The following is a 15,043-nucleotide window of genomic DNA, read 5'->3' on the forward strand; positions in this document are numbered from 1 at the left end:
AATAGGACGTCATGGTACTTAAAGGCTTCTGATACAAGCCAGTTCCAAACAGCCATACTTCAGACCAATGGGGGAATAGAACATCTTAACACCTGCCACCCCCCAAGACCATATATTAAGGTAAAGCTTGGCTGTTTTGGCAGCCTGGCTTTCCTATGGGGGTTGAAAGACTTTAGCAGAGAAACACTTGCCAAACTGGTTTTAGGCACATCCCCCAAATCCTCTCGTAAAATTCAAAGAGACTCAGTCCTGGTGGGGGGAGGAGGGGTTCTTAAACCATCAAACCATTGCTGTTATTATCAATAATGTGACACTAATATTACATTGCTTTGCCCAAGTTACAAATAAAGACATACAAAATATTTATCAAGTTATATTCAAAATCTCACATCACAACAGTAATGCTTATACTTTTAGGATAGCACAGCTTAGTGAGACAAGCATGCACTTTTGACAGCTGTTTTCTATAAAGTAAAAACTGTTGGAAGAGAAGGCTAATAATGAGGGAAGAAAGATTGGTTCGTTTAAGGTGACCTCCTGTTCACACAAATGGCTAGTTCTGCTGATTTGCTGCTTTACTGTACAATATGGAATTATCAGTAAATGCCATATGGCTCTGAGAACATCTAGCCTCATTTCTACTTCTTTGTGGTAAATAAATTTCTACAAAACAGAAGCAAGTTTCTTCCCTGCAGCACTGTAAAATGCCACAGAGGCTATCAGTCCTGGCTCTGGGAAGTTGCCACATGGAGACAAGCAAATCAAGTTTCACTTTATGTCCTAAATATATTTTTGAGGCAGGGCAAACAACCCACTTGTTATTAAAGTGTACCCCTGGGCAAACACATTTGGTCAAAGAAGTATCTAGTAGGCAGTTCCAAATTTAGGATAAAGAGATAAAGACTCAAAAACAGAAAATAATATTAATTGAAAAGATACATTAGAAAGTTGCTTGACACAATGGTTAAGGTAGCCAGATTGTATATATCAAATCTCTTTGGTCCTAGTTTGATTCTTTGCCTTCTATGTTGAGTCTGAACCTTCTACCTGTGTTCACATCTGCCTGCTGTACAGATTCTGACAGTCTGAAGACATGTGATCAGGATACTCTAAATTGTCCTGGTATTTGAGTTTGCAAAATAATTAATGCATGCATCGATTTCTGGTGGCACTTCCCAACAGATAAGAAGTTTTTTTTTTCCAAGAGCTAACACAAGTTCACACAGGCATCCCTTTCTCAGAATAGCTTGTCTGCCTGCAAAAGACTTTCTGGAAACAAACAGTGAAAACAATCCTCCTGCAATTAAAACCAGTGGTTGAAGTGGACTTTGTGCTGACTCAAGTATTATTTCTAACATAACAGTATAAATAGCATGCATAGATAGCATGATGGCAAATGTAGTTTATATACCTATATGCAAGCTCATAGCCAGTGTGATAAATAACGTTGCAAGACAACTTTAGAGAGTTGGGGAATAGCCCTGTATATTGTTTTGTTGCAGTATTGCTGGTCAAAATAAATAAAATAAATCAAACATTCTACAGAAAATGATGGGTAATGGTGGCTTTTTATACACGAGGCAAAATGGCTGCAGGAAATGATCATATGGGAGGTGACGTCATCAGAGGCGGACCGGAAGTGACATCATCACCAGGAGCCGGAAGTGGCGTCATCAAGGGAGGACCGGGAAGTGACGTCATCACCAGGAGCCGGAAGTGGCGTCATCAAGGAAGGGCCGGAAGTGACGCAATCGCCAGGAGCTGGAAGTGATATCATAGATGTGGAAGTGGTTGATGTCTTAGTCTTGATAGTATTGTTTATTGCAGGTATGATTGCATTATTTCTCTTCTTTAATTCTACAAGGTAAGAGAGAGAGGCATTACTACCCTGCAACAAACTCTCATCTTTCAGTAGATCGCTCACCTTAGGGCTTGTTCACTGCCTCCGAAGTGCACGTGTGTGACACCAGTTACATGAGGGATTATTAAGACGAACATGAGATTGTAAATTGACCTATGGTCATAAACAGCTGCAAGGAGGAAAATCCAAAAATCTCACTTCTACTCAGAATTCTCTGGAGCTGACCTCACTCAAATGCATCTCTAACTGTGTGGTCAACACACACCTCCAACAACTATCAACCATGTGACACTAATCAGATATGACAAATCACACCACTTGATTTCGCTCACCATCTTCAGAAACTTCTTACATTTCCACTTGGGAAATTCCAAAATGTTTCCAGGCCAAGCAATGACACAAAGAAATAGAGGAGCAGCACATGATCTAAAAGCCTGTGATGTAAAAGACCGACAGTTTAAGTGCAGATATGCCATAAAGAAGCTACATTCACAGTACAGTTCGCTTCTAACTTTTCAGTCCTACTGTATGTGACAAGGATCAGTGTTTTAGAGAAGTGTAATCCACAAAATATACATGTAATCTCAATTTCTCAGTTTGGATTTAGACCACTTTTACAAATGGTTAAAAATCTGATACAAACATATATGACTTAAATGTGACCTGCATTTGAATTCTTAGATTGGAAATGTAAAGAAAATTATCACTCTGTAACAAACATCCTAAAGATCATCGCCTTGGGGCAGAACGAAATACACCAGTCTGCCATTACAACATAGTACAAGACCTTTAATAGTTACTTTACCATTTCTTGACTTTTCATTTTGTATTGTTTGGATGATAACTTTACATTGTTGCAGGGATTCAAGATGACTGTACGCAAAGACATCAGGGGGGTACTGTCATGAATGCCTTTTTAAGAATTTTTCTGAAGTCACTCTGCAGTGGGTTCAGTATCTCTATATATAATCTTCATTTGGATCTTGATCTTTGTTTGTCCGCGAATGAATTAGAAGAAGAAGCACTAGATGGCAGTAGAGAGACAGCTAAAACATAGGCATTGCATTAAGAATCTCCTCCAGGCTTATACTATTGAAGACTGTAGTACTCCAGTCACACCTCAAAACACAGACATTCAAACTAAACAAATTGTTGTGCTTTAAATTAACTAAAGAGATCTTCATTTAGATCTTGATCTTTGTTTGTCAGCGAATTCCACACATGCGTAGACCACCTTCCAGTTCAGTACGTTGTTGCTACTCACGGATGTCAACAATGTGCCGGAATAACGAAAGGGGTGGTGGACAGTGTTACACTGGTTAGCTCCTGAGGCCTGGTTAGAGAATGAGATTGCCGAAGATAAAAGGTACGTGCCTACATAACATATGAATGAAAGAAAGACAGTGGGTAAAATGAATGACAACGTAACAGCAAGTTCCGGAAATTATTATTGTTACATTGTAGCCGGCATGTGCTGCACGTCTCACAGTTGTACCGTGGCTTGCTCACATATCAGTGAAGTGATCCCTATTTATGCTTTAAAGAGCCTGGATACCTATGTGTCCCCCTTTTATAACCATTGCTCCGTGTATATTGCCTTACTCTTTGGATTGCCGCAAAGCAACCTGCGAGATTGGAGAAAGATTGAGAAGACATCGTGAGAGGAAATGATAGCGTCGAGAAAACGAGACGGACTGTGAATGGACAGAAGCAGAAATGCTCCTACACCACCACATAATTACTATTCGGACAGTGATTCAGAGTAGGCCGTTCCTATCGAATCAATGTCCAAGGGTATTCTTTTGTAATTTTGTTTCCCTTATAAAAAATCATAATGCTCTGCGACGAAGGGCTCAGTTCACGACTGGCAGCCGCGTTTAAACAGGGAGCCCATCACAGATAACTTTAACACGCGCAACGTAGTTGGGCGCACATGGCTAGTATATATATATAGATATATATATATATATATATGCATTTATATTTGCATATGCATTTATATTTCAACAAATCTACTGGAGACAGAGACAAGTGAATTCTGTATTCAACTGAAATCTCTCTGGCTGACAAAGGCATTCGCCTGGTTTTCTAGTCCCTAGATAAGAAAGACAGCTAGAAAGTATTAATCATTCTATGGACTGTGAAGGGGCTAGAAAGATGAGAGGAACAAATAATCACATGTTGAAGACTGTGCCATCTTTGGAAGAGGATAGTGGAGTTCCTTTGTTCTTATAATAGCAATATATATATATATATATATATATATATATATATATATATATATACAGGTATATATATATGTGTGTGTGTGATTGCTCATATGTATAAAAATGTGTACAAATATCTTCTTTAGATATTTGTTTTGCATCTTTTTTAGCACCACTGCTTAAACTATTTAGACTCAGTGGAACATTCATTTCCTTCTACATCAAATTTTAAATTAATTTCTTGACTGATTGATTGTGTGCCAAGTGGGTCGTGACAGCTACCCAGTATATATGAGAATACATTTACAGTTGATTTTTACTGATTAACATACAATTTACACATAGTGATAGCATTTTGCTTTTAAAGACTAAAATGTCCATACTCTTGAGTAATAGTTTTATTGGCATAGGAAAATAATTACATATATATTCTCTGTTAATAAAATGGAAGCATAGGCAGTTCCTATTTTGTGCCTCAAATCCTGTAGTGTTTTTGTATTTGTTGTTCACACATTATTCTGTAAAATTCATAGGTACAAGGTATATGTCAAATGGTGTTAAGTCAAGTGATGCAGCTGGATATTCTACACTTACGCTGCACTCTTCACATTTTAGGGTTGAATGTTTTCTGGTATTACAGTAAGTAACTGTGATGCATAGATTGCCCACAGCTTTCATTTCCTCTTTGAACCCCAGACACCAGTAGTCACAACCATGGGTAGACTACTGCATTGAGGACATGTCACAACAAGTCATGCAATAAATAAGGCAGTGCCCAAATTAAAATGTAGTGCAAGTTTGTAGTAAATAAATAAACAACTCTTGCTAAAAAAATGGTTAAAATCAAGGTGGCACGGTGGCGCAGTGGTAGCGCTGCTGCCTCGCAGTTAGGAGACCCTGTGTCCTCCCTGCGTGGAGTTTGCATGTTCTCCCCGTGTCTGTGTGGGGGTACTCCGGTTTCCTCCCACAGTCCAAAGACATGCACGTTAGGTGCATTGGCGATTCTAAATTTTCCCTAGTGTGTGCTTGGTGTGTGTGTGTGTGCCCTGCGGTGGGCTGGCGCCCTGCCCAGGGTTTGTTTCCTGCCTTGCGCCCTGTGTTGGCTGGGATTGGCTCCAGACTCCCATGACCCTGTGTTAGAATATAGCGGGATGGATGGATGGTTAAAATCAAGAATAAAACACAATCAGGAACTCTCCATTAAAAGAATCACAAGCCTCAGTGGATCCATCTATAGCAATGTCTCCCCCGCTCACCCTTTGGGGTCTCTTCAACAGCAAGAGATGCCTTTCAACCAGTGAATTCAACCTTTTGCTGGTTCATGTCCCCACAGTCATCTCTCAGCATCCGTGGGGACTCCACGAGCCCTCCTTCCTTCTCCCACCATCATCCCTTGAAGTCCATAGGAGTTCTTAGAGCCATTGGCCACTAATTTTCCTCTGCAGTGATCAGCAGGAAAACACCTACCCCCAGAACGGCACTGCTCCGAAGAGGGCACATTCCCTACCTACAATGCTTTCTTTCTTTCTTTCTCATCATTGTCTTCCTGTTGATTTTATACCTCTCGGTTTTTCTTCTTTTCTTTTTCCTTCCCCTCTTTCATTCTTTTTTTCTCCTGATCTAACCCACTCGGGCTGCCTTTATCCCAGCTGATGGATGTGCTTTCATTTTGACTGACAGAGTGCGAATGAGCAAACTGACTGAACTGATCGTGCCTGTACATGAAACGCAATCAGGTAATTTCCTCATTAAACACCACAGGGACAGACAGCTTTGCAGCAGCATGCACCTGCACCCACTGAGCCTGAGTGCACTTTATTATACCAAAAAATACTGCTCTTCCACGGACCCCTAATGCACATAATTAAATTTTTCCTCCCATAATCTGCCACTTGCATGACAGAAATTAAGAGCCCAAATAATCAATGCATCTGATGGCCAAGATCTGTGGAGTGGCCTGCACACATCCATCCATCCATCCATTATCCAACCGGCTATATCCTAACTACAGGGTCACGGGAGTCTGCGGGAGCCAATCTCAGCCAACACAGGGTGCCAGGCAGGAAACAAACCCCGGACAGGGTGCCAGGCCACCGCAGGGCACACACACACACTCAGGACAATTTAGGATCGGCAATGCACCTAACTGGCATGTCTTTGGACTGTGGGAGGAAACCGGAGCACCCGGAGCAAACCCTGGCAGATACAGGGAGAACATGCAAACTGGCCCGCACACATCTGTACTTAAATGCTCTAGTAAAAATCTCCACATTAAAAAACACCCAAGCCCTCTCACTTTTTAGAACAGTATCTTAAAAGTATAACAACTTCTAAAGCAGTAAAATCAATCAATAATTAGTCGGTCAAAAGTTGATCATTCAGAAAGTCCATCTTGGTTTTTTTCTTGAATGTCTGCCACCAAATCCTCCTTGTTGTTGCTTTCTCCGTTTTCATACCTCACTGCCACTAGTCCATCCCACTTCTGCCACCATTTGTGATGCCTGGGTTGCCTCAGAACTGGACTCAGCAATAATCATAACCACAGAGGATGGACTAGTGCAATAAAACACAGCACTCAAAGATTGGTTGAAAAAGTGCTTAGTGCTTTTTTTTCAATTAATAAATAAGGCATACTACATAAAAGTGCAGTGCAACTTTGCAATAAATAATAAATAATTCTTGATAAAAGTTGTGTTCATGGAGGTTAAAATCTATTAATAAATAAATAATCCAAAAACAGGTTAAAATCAAGAATAAGATGCAGTGAGGAACTGTCCATTAAAAGAATCACGAGCATCAGTGCATTCTTTTAAAGCAACGTCTCCTCTTCTTACTCTTTCGGGTCTCTTCAACAGCAGGAGACACTCTCTAACCAGCATTATCAACCTTTTAATGGCTCGTGTCTCACTCCTACTCCTCTTTTTGTTCAGCAATAGCGACCTCAACCATGGAGCACCATTGCTTTGAATAGGGTTTCACCCTGATCACCATGCCTTCTCTTTGCTGCACCAGCTGAGCCATACTCATGCCTTCTTTCTTTCCCACCATTATCATCATCATCTTCATCTTCTGCTTGACTTTTACCTCCTGGTTTCTCATCTTGTTTTTCCTTTCCCCTTTTCTGATCTAACCCACTCAAGCTCATTTTATCCCAATGGACACAGATGCTTTGATTTTGACCCACAGAGTATCAACGAGTTAACTGGCTGAACTGATCACGCCTGCATGTGAATACGCAATCAGCCAATTTCCATATTAACCACCTTGGGGACGCAAGGCTTTACAGCAGTGCATACCTACACCCAGCAAACATGACTGCACTGTTTTTACACTCAAAAAATACTTCTCCACCATGGAACCTGAACACAATTTATTACACTAATATTCCACTTGACATTTTACACTTAATGACTTTTTCCTTTATCACTAAGCACTTCCTAAAATGGACAGGGACAGTTGTAAGGTCAAACATTTTTGTGAAGCATCAGTCTAATAAATCACTGAAAAATACCACAGATTGTTTCTAATTTAAATAAGTAAATACACAATACATGTACATTATTCCCATAAAAACATCAGTTGGATATAATTTGACTTGGATACATTCTTACAAGTAAATATCAACACAAATACAACTTAAGGACATCAGTTGTCACCATTCAACAGCATCTCACAAATACATAATATAATAGGAAAATGGGCTTTTCTTAACAACAAGATATTCATTTTATGAATCTCACAGCCTCTGGATTAGTACTTTTATGAAATCTGGTAGTCTTTGTTTTCAAGAATAAAATTAATTGAATAGAATTAACATTTAACAGATGTATGGAGGACAAACAGTAGGTTTGAAGGGTGTGACACGATGGAAACGATCCTAAAGGCTTACATTTCAGTTTGCTGAAATTAGAACAGTGTGAAGATGGCAACCAGTAATTTTAAAAGAGGTGCACAATAACCTCTTCACCCGTTTCCTCTCCTCAGTAGTAAAGAACAGGCTTTGGTTTAGTTTAATGACATTAACAGATATGTTGAACATTCAATGATTGAATCCTGGAAATAGTGGTGGTCAGGAACTTTGCTGGGTATTTGCTACATGGAGATTGATATATAAATTTTACAGTGACTTAAAGTCCACCACTAATTCCTTGAATTCACTTAATTTTTTTCTTTTTTTTCGGTCCCGTGGCTCCTGGCTCACCAGTACAAGAAATCCAGGGGCGCTACTACATATTTTGGATCCTATGAAAGGATATCATATCAGGCTCAAACCAACCCTGTATAATGGCAGTGTCACCACAAATTTATTTGAAGCTGTTGATCATTTTAACTTTGTAGGCTGGTATAGCTCTAGATGAGTCCAATACTTACTAGGGTGGATAAGTTAGCCAAGGAATAAGGTTTAAATATTTAAAATCAAAATATGTAAATATTTGCATAAATTTGAACTTAGGTTAATGATTCTAGGGGTTACATGTTTATACAAATTGAATACATTATTATTATATTAATGGTGACAATATCAACATAAAAGCCAGCAAAAAAAAAAAGATCACTGGGCAACTGTTATTTAAATACTGTATAAGAGTCATGAAAATCCCTCATAGAGGAGCATCTGCACATCCTTTCTTGTCTTCAGTCTAGAATTGAAGAATGGGTGAGTGGGAACATTTTAGGATAGTAAGCAATGAAATCAGTCATTAAAATCCTTGTGATCCATATGTACTGGAAGTGCACTTGACTACATTATTATTCATATTTCAACTTTTTTTACTTATGGTAAGGAAGCAAAGCATGCATCACTTATGACACTGTAATGTTGACACTGCAGTCTTTAAATGTAAGGAGTGCTTGAAAACACCTGTTCATGCTAAATGTCATGATCAAAAAGAAACGCATTACTGCACATATTCCAATCTGCAACGCCTGTATGAAGCCTAATCAAAATCATCCAGGATTGCTTAAACAAGCTAAATGCGGGTATTATTTTATTTTTCCCCAAAATATGTGGCTTTTTGCTTAGAAGGCAAATTTTTTTATATAAATGGAGGCATTGAAGTCTGTGTCTCCCAAATGAAATAACTGAATATACTAAATGTTGCATTGTAATTACATGTATTTGGTTAGGCCTCACTGTAAGTTTTATTTTACAGATGTTTTCAAAGCAACTTAAATTTATATGCAGTATTATATGGAATATTTAAAAATACATATAACAATACTAATAAAACATTAAAATATTAAAGTATAATAAAAGAAATAAAAAATCAGTAATAATAGTCTCATAAGGGTAGAAACCGTGCAATAACAAATTATAATGCTTTAACCAACTGCTCGTAATTAACTCAAGAGACTGCGCATATACAAAGCATTCAGCAAGGAAAAGGTTCAATAAGGTATCTGAACCATTTACACTTATGTATGAAATATTTCCCAGATAAATTCTTTTTAAAAAAATATTCTTCTTATCCAGTAGCTATTCCAATTTTTATATGGTGTTGCTGTTTTTTGATTAGAATTCTCCATAGAGATTTCGGCATGACTTTTACGGCCGGATGCTTTCCCTGATGCCCACCCTCTTGGCTTGGGATTGGCTCTAAAATGTAGGCTGTGTTCTCATACAAAGAAAAAAACAATCCAAGCAGACATTTTTTTCATAGGTTTCTGGAGATCGAAACTCTATTAGGAGGTGAAAAATGACAAATTTCTAGTACCATCGATGATATTTAGACTTTAAACATTGAAACTGAAGAGCACATTTAAATATTCAAATATTTTTTGTTTGTATTTATACCAGTTAAAAATAAAATCAGTTTAAACAAACTTTACAGACATGATATATTGTATGTAGATATGTCCTTGGCATGAACATAAAAAACACAGATAAACAGACTACATAAATAATAAAATAAAAATTTAGGATGAAATTAGAATCATTATTGTGCTCAGGCTGGCTCGCCTCAGTATTGGCTTTTATCTGCCAGTCCACGCTGCCAGAAGAGGGCATGGCCATTCCTGACACCAAACTGAATAAAGCATTGTTGATAAAAGAAAACTGCATGGATTATATACTTGGTTTTCTTCAAGTATTATTTCTAATTGTACACAGCACATTTGACAAGTAACATTAACATGTATTTCATTGTCAGACCCACTCAATCCAATTAACCAGCCATCTCAGGGCCCACTCACACCAGGGTAAGTTTGGAGCTATCATTTAACCTAACAGACATGTCTTTGCGGATGAGAAAGGAAAACCAGAATACCCAGAGGAAAATCACAGCAGAAACAGGGAGAGTATGCAGACTCAAATCTAGGACACTGGACACAATACTGGACCAGTTCCGGTTTGTTTCCTCTGAGAAGAAGAGAATGGAGGGATCCCATGAGTGGGTGCAGCGTTTTTTTTTTAATTGTTACAATTTTTTCAGGTTTGGGCAGAGCCTGTAGAGCGCATTTGTCACTGAATACAGTCCATTCAGAGGCAAGATGTCTTTTGCTCAAACACAATTTAACAGAAGCATTAGCAGGTGCAGTACATCATGAAATTTGTAACATTTGTAGCCAGAACCATTCTTCTTACATTTTACACAAAATAAAAAAATCTATCAGTTGCATCCTAAAGCATTCCAGCTGTAATTCCTTTTCCTTTAAGAAACAAAAAAAAAAATAAAGAAACAACACAGAAAAATACCTTACCAGAACTGCACATAGACTATTTACTGTATGTAAGTTTAGTTATTCATAAATACAACTAAGGCAGACATTATAAATATAATTTAAGGCAAAAGTTGTGTTATACTGGGAAAAATGAAAACATACATTTATGTGATTTTTATTAGATATTTATTAAAACTTGTGCACTAAATGGGCAGAGCTTGCATGTATGCACATTGCAACAGTCAAAGCTCTTGATATTAATATGCATGAGTAGTTATCACACATTAAAGCATTGATAATAAACATTTCAGTCGGCTCAGTAGATATCTACTGGCTCATTGCTATGCAACTGATGAACATTGATCATGTACATTTAATTAAATGATAAGCAGACTGGGTAACCTATGAAAGTAAGAAAGTGTTAAATATTTGTTACATTATAAGTAAACATTTTCTATCTTTATAACATTTTGAACAGTCACATATTCAGATATGTAGTTATTCTCCATCCCAACATTTGTGTTAAACGCTACCCCAAGACGCTGATCACAACTGAGCACACTGTAGCTCTGAGGGCCCAAATTGTTTCGTACATGAAGAGAATGATGATGGCACTGGTGTGCACTGCCTGCTGTGCCACTTTTCATATTATTATGTTAATTGTGCTGTATAATTGCTTCCTTTTTTTCTCTGCCAATAAATTCTTTGCTCTTGCCAAGAATTATTAGAGCTCTTCCCCTGCTGTGTAACTTAAAAAAAATCAGTCTGCTTACAAGTCCTAAATATTGTATTGATAAGACAGAAGTCTTCGGTTCTCTTTTGTCTTCAAACATGGTCAAATTTAATGCAGCAATCTTTAGAGGACCTCATGAAATAAACTTCCTCATGGTAAAGTTCATAGGACTGCCATACAGCATCGCCAAGTCAACTCTGACTACTCCACTTCATGCCCATAACTAGTTAAAGTGCCATAAACATTTTTGCATCTGTTTACATCCCATGTGGTGTTTATTCACTGAGTAAAATTACAGGCAATATTAATTTCACTGCTCCATAGATCACTATGTCATTGTCTCTGTTAAGTATGTGTGTTGTCCACATTTTAACATTTATTCAGTTTGTATAATTGTTTTATTGAGAACTTGAAATCATTTTTACGGATCTCTTGAGGGGACATGGTGTACATTTTTTTTAGGGAAACTGTCGTACACACCACTTACTATCTTGTGTGCACCGCTTACTATCTCATACACACCAGCTAGTATCTCGTACTCACCCATTAACATCTTGTTCTCACCAGTTAGTATCTCTTGTGCACCACTTACTATCTCATGCACACACACTTACACATAATGGTTTCAGATGCCTCATTTTTGAAACATGGGAATCGGAGTGTTTATAGAAGTAGCTGTGATATAGAGGGTCCACGGCTTAGTAGAAAAGGCCAGTTTTAAATAAATAATCGAGATAAAGAGGGGGTGTGGCAGTGTGGCTGGAGCGATTCTCGGACGCTGCGTGATGCGGGCGTTCCCTCGCTTAATTACACAGGTGAGGAATTGTCCATATTCGTAATTGATGCCGGGAGCTACTAATCGCCACACCTGCTTGGCTGGTGTGATCTCAATGACTGCTGCAGGTTTTAGCCTGGTTTTAAATGTTTGGGATTTCTATCTTTTTATGGATTATTTATTTAATGACATTTGAATCACTGTACCGTTTTGGACATGGGTTTTGCTGTTTTAATAAAAGCACTTTGAACCATCCCCTTTTTTCGTTGTATCCTCACTGTCTAGCTCATCAAGTTACATTACCGACGGTGTTGGGTTCAAGAGCTCCCAAAAGCCAGATGGGGGCATGAAGTGGAACCTACATTGTTACAATTGGTGGCAGCCGTGGGATGAGCTGGCAGTGGGGACTGAAGAGCAGGAGACAGATCAGCAAGTGGGATAGGTGTCAGACTTTGAAAAGAACTTACGGACCCAAGCCGGAGGAGGACATTTTAAAGGACTGAGCTTTTTTAATGAACATTTATTTATTGATTATTTTTATCATTTTAAAAGTTCTTATTCTGTTAATGTTCTGTTTTTATGAAGGTGATCTTGGGTTGGTTTTAGTGCGGCATTGTTTTTAGTGCTTTTATTGTTTTAGTGCAGTGTTAGGGCCAAGCCATAGGCCTGGGCTGCCAGTTGCACTGGGTTGGTTGTGGCACGGAGCCTTCCTGTGCAACTGGGGCTCAAGGGGGGAGGAATGTGACATAGCGGGTCCATGGCTTAGTAGAAAAGGCCAGTTTTAAATAAATAATCTCCGCACTCACAGCTTAAAGAGGGAGAGTGATAGTGTGGCAGGAGCGGTTCTTGGATGATGTGTGATGCAGGCGTTTCCTCGCTTAAGTGCACAGGTGAGGAATCGTCCATATACGTAATTAATGCGAGGAGCTGCTAATCACCACACCTGGGCCACGTCCTCATTATAAATAGGAGAAGCGCGATTGCGGTGGGGAGATGGTATAAGAAAGACAAAAAAGACTTGGAGAGCGAGAGAGCAGCATTAGGGCGAATGAAAGTGGATGAACCAGTGAGCCAGCTATAAAAGAGATGTCAGTGCGGTCAGGGGTCCCAGACAGAAGAATCGGCACTCAAGGTACGGATCGTGCCCACTGAATGGGAGTGTGAGTACGATCGTGGAGGAGGCTGCCCTAGGGAGAGACTGGGAAGGAGCTGTGCTTGGCTGGTGTGACCCCAATGACTGCTGCAGGTTTTTATGCTTGTGTTTTAGCCTGGTTTTAAACGTTTGGGATTTTTATCTTTTTATGGATTATTTATTTAATGACATTTGAATCACTGCACCGTTTTGGACACGTTTTGTTGTTTTATTAAAAGCACTTTGCACCTTTTTGCACCATCCCCTTGTTTTGTTGTATCCTCACTGTCCAACTCATCTGGTTACATTACCGATGGTGTCAGGTTCGAGAGCTCCCGGAAGCCAGATGGGAGCATGAAGTGGAACCCGCATCGTCACATTACCCTCTAACGTCCCAGGGAGGTAGTTCCTCACAGAAGTTCTCTCCCCATGTCCTTCCATCCAGCTGGTGTCCCAGCCAGGTAATGGCCGAGGCCACCCGTCACTCAGTGAAAACTTTTTAAAATCGTATAGATGTTATGAGAGCTTCACTTTGACAATTAGAAATAATTTTTCTGTGCAACGTATATGTGGAAATATGGGTATCTTTAAGTTGGGTACATTTCCATGCACTTACCTTACCTTTGCAGTGTAATGTTCTTGATCATGGTGATTATTTAATTCATAAAGCCACAACATTATTTTGTTTTGCATATGTGCGCTGCCATGTTATTATTTCAATTTATGGTACACCGCTCCTGGTTGCCAAGAAATGTGGTTTGGGAAGATGAAGCGTTTTATGTCATCAGCATAACATCTAAAATTCCTGCGTAACGATTCATTCATGTCCATATTTTGGATAAAAAACTCAAACATAGTGTGAATTGAAAAGTAGAATTTTGTATAAACCAACAGCTGAAAGTAAAATATACATGATGTAAAAAAGAAGATGGTACATAAATTTAAGCTAACACTCTCAAACCTTTTTAATCCAATTGGAAGCCCCGGGAGTCCAAATGCTACTTTGGCAGCATACGCAGGACAGCAGTCCATTGCAAAGCCCACACACACACACGCATATACACACAGACAGAAGCTGAAATAACCAATTAACTTAACTTGCACATCTTTGTAGATATCTGATGAACACCAGAGTATCCAGAAGAAAACCTGCACAAATGTGGGTAGAATGTGTAAACCTGACATAGATAAAGACAGAGCAGGATTAGAATCCAAGACATTGGGTTATTGAAAAGTAAATTAGTGTGTTATGGATGTTAAGCAGAGCTTTTCTCTTACTGCAGACTGACAAATGCCTCTTTCTTTTCCTTGCCTTTCTATTGGTGTGCTTTTAAATTATGATTCTGAAGAGGCCAGCACTCTCTGGTGTCTTTTTAAATTTTCCAAATCTATAACTAGATGAAATGTTACAAAATGAGCACAGTTAGAAATAAACATTTATATTTATCAGTACGCAAATTATCACATAGTGTTGTTTGAATTATGTAGCACTTGGAGTATCTTTGGAGTTTGGCTTTCCAGCTAGATTGAAGGCATAATGTCAATAATATGACTAAAAGTTAAAAGTAGGGGAGCTTGAAAAAATATCACACTCATAGTCAGAAATGTACTTGAGTATTATTTAGACATGTGGCTTCATAAAATATGCTGTATCTCCATTCAACACACAGACACA

The sequence above is a fragment of the Polypterus senegalus genome, chromosome 1 (genome assembly GCF_016835505.1).
Source record: "Polypterus senegalus isolate Bchr_013 chromosome 1, ASM1683550v1, whole genome shotgun sequence".
Classification (NCBI taxonomy): Eukaryota; Metazoa; Chordata; class Cladistia; order Polypteriformes; family Polypteridae; genus Polypterus; species Polypterus senegalus.